Consider the following 6,000-nt stretch of genomic DNA (forward strand, 5'->3'; position numbering starts at 1 on the left):
GCCCAACTTTATGGCTTGTGGGTCAGATAATATCCAGTTCATGATGGGTACCTCAAGTCTCATAGTAATTTGGTGGGCCATAGTTAAGCATTCAGTTTCTACTAAGGCCCAGTAACAAGCCAAAAGTTATTTCACAAGAGGATAGTAGTTACATGCAGAGGATGGCAGGGTTTTGCTCCAAAATCCAGCAGCTGCCCAACAAAGGTTCCAAACAGCATTTCTATTTTCTACTGAAATTTCCAGCACAATTGAATCTGCTGGATCATGTAGCCCAAGTGGTTGAACAGCTTGCATTGCAGCCTGGATCTATTGCAGAACCTCCTCTTATTCTGGTCCCCATTCAAAACTAGCATATTTTTGGGTCACTCAGTAAATGGGCTGGAGTAACACACCCAGATGAGTAATGCATTGCTTCAAAAACCAAAGATACCAACTAGACTTTGTGCCTTTTTTGCTTGTGGGAGGAGCCAAATGCAACAGTTTGTCATTCACCTTAGAAGGGATATCTCAACATGCCCATATCACTGAATGTCTGGAAATTTCACTGAGGTGGAAGTCCCTGAATTTTGTTGGACTATTTTCCATGCTCTGACATACAAATACCTTATCAGTAAGTCTAGAATAGTTGCTACTTCTTGCTCACTGGGACCAATCAACATAATGTCATCAATATAATGGGCCAGCATGATGTCTTGTAAAAGGGAAAGGTGATTAAGAGTTCCATGGACTACATTATGACATTGATCTGGAGAGTTGATATATCCCTGAGGTAAGACAGTGAAGGTGTATTGTTGGCCATGCCAGCTGAAAGAAAGTTGCTTCTGGTTGACTTTACAAACAGGTATCTAGACTAGAAGCATCTGCCAGATCAAAAGCTGCATACCAGGTGTCAGGGTATGTGTTGATTTGCTGGAGCAATGATATCACATCTGGAAAAGCAGCTGCAATTGAAGTAGTCATCCTGTTAAGTTTACAATAGTATGCTGTCATCTTCCAAGATCCATTTGTTTTCTACAAAGGCCAAAGAATGTCGAATGGGGATGTGGTGGGAATCACCACCCCTGCATCCTTCAAGTCCTTGATAAGGGCACTAATCTTTACAATCCTTCTGGGAATTACATATTGCTTTTAGTTAGCTATTTTGCTAAGCAGAGACAATTGTAGTGGCTTCTTATTGGTCTTTCCTACCATAGTGGCCCTCACTCCACAAGTCAAGGAACCAAGTGGGGATTCTTCCTGATGCTCTTAACATGTTCTCCAATTATGAATTATGTAACTGGGAAAATACCCAGAGAATGTGTTCAGGGACCCACTGGAAAAATTAGGAGACACACCTGAGCTAAATCTCCATTATCAGATTTCCAAAAGCCCCTACTCTGCCAAAATGACACTTTGAGTAGCCTGGCATTAATTTCAGTTCTAAATCAGTGTCTAATAAAGTTTAAATGTGTGATCATTTCCTTTTCCCAAATGTAGTCACCCTAGTAAAAGGTTGTGGTCTTTTGGGGGAAGGCTAGGAGGAAGATTAACAATAAAAATTTTTGACAGTATAAACAGGGTCCTTCACCTGGGGGACCTGGCCTTCCCTTCATTTAAGGGATTCTGGGTCTATAAACTGTTTAAGTCTAGGTATTGATTGAGGGACCATGACTGTTTTTATGTTTTAAGTTATTTTGTTCACTTGATTTAGAAATCTTCTGGTTATCCAGGTCAAGTAATAATTTAGTAGACTGCTCATCTATTCACTTCCAGGTAGCCTATGAAGAACTAGCCAATGTCTCTGCAAGTCAGACAATTCCGATTACTACTTTGACTCTGCTGTCCATTACAGTAGCCATACCCATCTTTGCTTTGGCATTTAAGTGATTCCTGCCAACCTGGAATCTGATTGCTCCCCATTGTATTTCACAGACCAAGTTCAGTGACAGCATTTCCCATGGTAATATCTGGCCTACAGAGAAGAGCAACCAGAGGTCTTCTGGGATGATGGAGCTGCTCTCACAAATTTATTCCTCACAGTACCGTGAAAGGTATATCCTCTGGATATAGCTATAGTGAGTCAGCAGGTCTTACATGATAAATTCACTCTCTGTAAGCTTTTGGATCCCCTCATCTACTTTATACCAGGACAATTCTGGCATCTCAACCTCAGGTAATGTAGGCCCCCTTTTGGTCCATGCTTCAGTTGGACACCTGAATTACTAGAGCCCCATCCATGTCAACTTAGCAAGGTTATGGTGTCCAGTTGTTTGGTCAAGCAGGTACTGGCCATGCTTTCTACTGCCAGTGTTTTTCTTGGATTTAAATCATTGTCAATTGATTGCTTCTATGACTAATTATGGTTTATCCCTCTATGTTACATATTGGCTGTGAATGTGCCTGTGTCCAACGTCAAATAGCGGAAGATAAAGCTAATAAAAAATCATTGGGGTTTTCATCATCCTCTAGGACATTTCCTCCACAGCTTCCCCACCCAAATAAAATTATGTTCCTGTGGGTCCCCATACTGCCACCATCATTACCAGAAGACTCCTTTCCTTTTTTTTGATCCTGATTAAAGGGTTTCTCATGGAGCCTCTTCTGCCTATACTTAGAGCCACTTTCTTGATTTGGGCTGAATTGAATCTAAGCAGGTTGTACAGGAGGGGGGGAAATGATCTACTCAATTCAGTGATACTTTCAATCTCCATCTTCTTCCCCAGTGCACCTGCTCTTTTTTATTATTCAAAACCTTCAAACAGCTGTTTCATGAGCTCTGTCCGAGTTTTAGAGCTGCATTTAATGGCACTGACCAGATGGAGTGTACTGTCTATGTAAATTTCATTTTTGAAAGTTATTTTCACCAAAAATGTAGTTCTATGTTGATGGTTTTTTATATCACTTTAAAGATATCCTTCCATTGTCTTCTGATTTGCATTGCTTATGAGAAAGTCTGTGATTTATAGTTGTTGGTTTTTATATACTATCTCTTTTGTTCTAGCTATGATCACAATATTCTTTTTCACTCATTTTTTTTCTTATTCAAGAAGTTGTGGGTTTGCAGAAAAATCATGCCTAAAATCCAGGATTTGCATATACCACCCTACCACCAACACCTTGCATTGGTGTGGAATATTTGTTACAATTGATGATAGCACATTTTTAAAAATTGCACAATTAATTGAAGTCTGTGGTTTAACTTGGGGTTCACTGTTTTTGTAGTGTTGTGTTCTGCTAGATAAAAATCTTTGCTAATGCTTTGTTATATTTATAAATATATATAGAGAGAGAGTGAGAGAGGGAGAGAGAGAGATCAATATAATAACTCAGCTCAAGCATAAGAAGGCAATATACAGACATATTTATTTATTTTATTAAACTTTTGTTAATAATTTAGAGAATATAAAATAGGCAAAGGATTGTCTACAAACAGGGGGTCCAACTGCTATATCATAATCCTTTATGATGTATATATTATAGATATAAGCTCACCAAACAGGGCACACACCATCATACCTGGCCCACCTCTGGCCAGAATTCTGATTGGGTGTAATATAAATATATATATGCATATCTAATTAGTGAACCCCGGTTGAATGAAAGAATACAAAATAAGTGAAAGATTGTTTATAAACAGGGGTCCAACTGCTATATCCTAATCCCTCACAATATGCATACATATATTCACAAGTTCACCAATTCAGGGACAAACCGACATACCTGGCTCACCTCCGGCCAGAATCCCAATTGGGTACAAAATAAATACATATATGCATATCTAGTTTAATAAGTCTATCCTGACAATTAGACTGAGAAACAAGAATACCATAACCAGTGAAAAGATTAAATTGATCAGAGTCACAAAATAACGGAAAAATAGAATAGTCTTACATAAAAGCTCTCCAGCATCTAGCTCACAGCTGGGAAGCCCTGAATCAGCAGCCAGTACCGGAGTCTTGATTGAAAACAACATCTGCGCAGAGCACCCTCTCCCAGGGTGGAACTTCCACTGGCCTGACCAGAGACTGCCCCTTTTATTGTGCTCATAATCAATGAACTCAATTCTATAGATGCCAACTTGCAAGTACTGCATCAGTTCCTGAAGAAGTGGCCAGCCTCCTCAGGAAGGAATAAAACAGTCTGGGCGGTACATTCCAAGGTTTATGTGTCAGTTCCTGAGAAAGTGGCCAGCTTTCCCAGGGAGGACAACAATACTCCCTGGAATGCACCCTGTCTGTTCTTATTTGCTACAAAACATGCCCAATGTGCCCACTGTTCTAGTTCTCATCATTCCTCCTAAAATACGAAAAGTGCTAACCAGTAAGGCATTGGTGTGCTGATTAACAAAGCTTCCTGCATGATATTTTCACTTTTAGGTTTGAACAATACTTGTTGGAGTTGGGGCAAGATGGTGACTGAGTGAACTTGCCTGGGAGTGTCTCTGCAGGGGGCGGCTGGGCAGCGTTGAAGGCTCTTTGGGACCGCGCTGTTTCGGGGATTTTTGCTGGTTGGAAGGTGTCTGGATGTTGATTGAGTGGGAAGGTAACAGAGAGAATACATCTATAATATATAAACGGAGGTCCCAGCTGGGCGCGGAAAGTTCCCTCCTTGGGTGGGCGGAGCCGCGGTATCAGGCACTGCTGCAGCTCGGGGAGCCACTGCGGCCAGGGTTTTTTTTTCCTTTTTTTGGAGGTTCTGCGGTGCTGAGGAATTTGCGGGTCCTGGGCGGGCTGGTGAGGGGTTGATGGGACAGGACTCCTTTGCAGATCGATTTGGGGAGACAGACGGTGTTTTGTTGTGAAGCAGGGGACGTTTTGATTGCAGACAGGGGTGGTAGCACTTCCGCCTGGAGCCCCATCCCCACAGGTCCGGCTGCCGATCTGCAACGGAATTGGATTTTTGACAATAAGGGGACACAATTGGGAGATTGTTGCAGGGTGCAGTGAGGCAGGGGGACACGTCTGGAAGCCGATTGGGGAATATTTTGCGAAGTTTGGGACTTCCGGTTTTGGAGTCTGTTTTCGGCGTTTCCAGCTGAAGCCCAGCCCACCCAGCGGGGCTTGGGATCTGGGTCATTGAACTGGCTGCAGTGTAGAGGCACCCTCAAGTGGCCTTTGCGTGGGAGCACAGGGTGGGAGCTGTCCAAAGGCTGAAACCCTGAGGAGTAGGTGAATTGCAGGGTTCAGACATTAAATATAGAGCTTGCGGATCTGGCTTCCCCCGTGGGGCTGGCACCCAGCTACGGGGATCCCTGAGGGCTGTGTTGCACTGCGGGGCTCCTAAGCTTCCTGTTGACTGGATTTGAGGTTGTCAGGTCTGGGTCCCCTGGACTCTGGTGGTCTACACCCCAGACTCACACCTCTTGAGTCTTCAGTGTCTCAGACTTTCCACCCCTGAATCCATCACACCCTGGGGTCTACCTGGGGCCCTTTAGTGCCCTGGACCTTAATGTTTGCGTTTTATCTTTATTGGTTCATATTGTTTTGTTTTTATTTTCATTTTATCTTATTTTTTACTCTTTTTGATGCCCTGATTGCTAATATTGCATTATCCCCTAGTCTTTTCTCCTAGCGTGTCCCCCAAAGTCCTTTTTTTATACAGTTATTTAGGGCTTTTTTCGTTGTTGTTGTAGATAGTGTTGCAATTGTGGCTCTTGTATACCTGTATTTCTCTTCCCCCTACCTGTTCCCCACCGTTGGCCCACCCTCTTTTTCTTTCTTCCTTTCTTCTCGTCTTTCTTTTTTTCATTATTATTAGTTTTTCTTTTTCAGTTTTCTCTCTCCCTCTTGTCCCTCATTTTCCACTTATTTTATTTTAATTCAAGTATACAATAGGTGCTACAGGGAACTCCTCACATTTGCTGGGTTTTCCCATCCTCCACTGCCTCATTTCTGTGTGAACTGATTTAGGCTGCCTACACTATCCCCCTTCCCCTGCATCTTGATATCCACTATCATCTACTGTCTCTCCTATATTCCACCCCCCACCTCCCGTTCTTTGATCCACAAAGTGTCTAACTCT

Source organism: Dasypus novemcinctus, chromosome 12 (genome assembly GCF_030445035.2).
Source record: "Dasypus novemcinctus isolate mDasNov1 chromosome 12, mDasNov1.1.hap2, whole genome shotgun sequence".
Taxonomy (NCBI): Eukaryota; Metazoa; Chordata; class Mammalia; order Cingulata; family Dasypodidae; genus Dasypus; species Dasypus novemcinctus.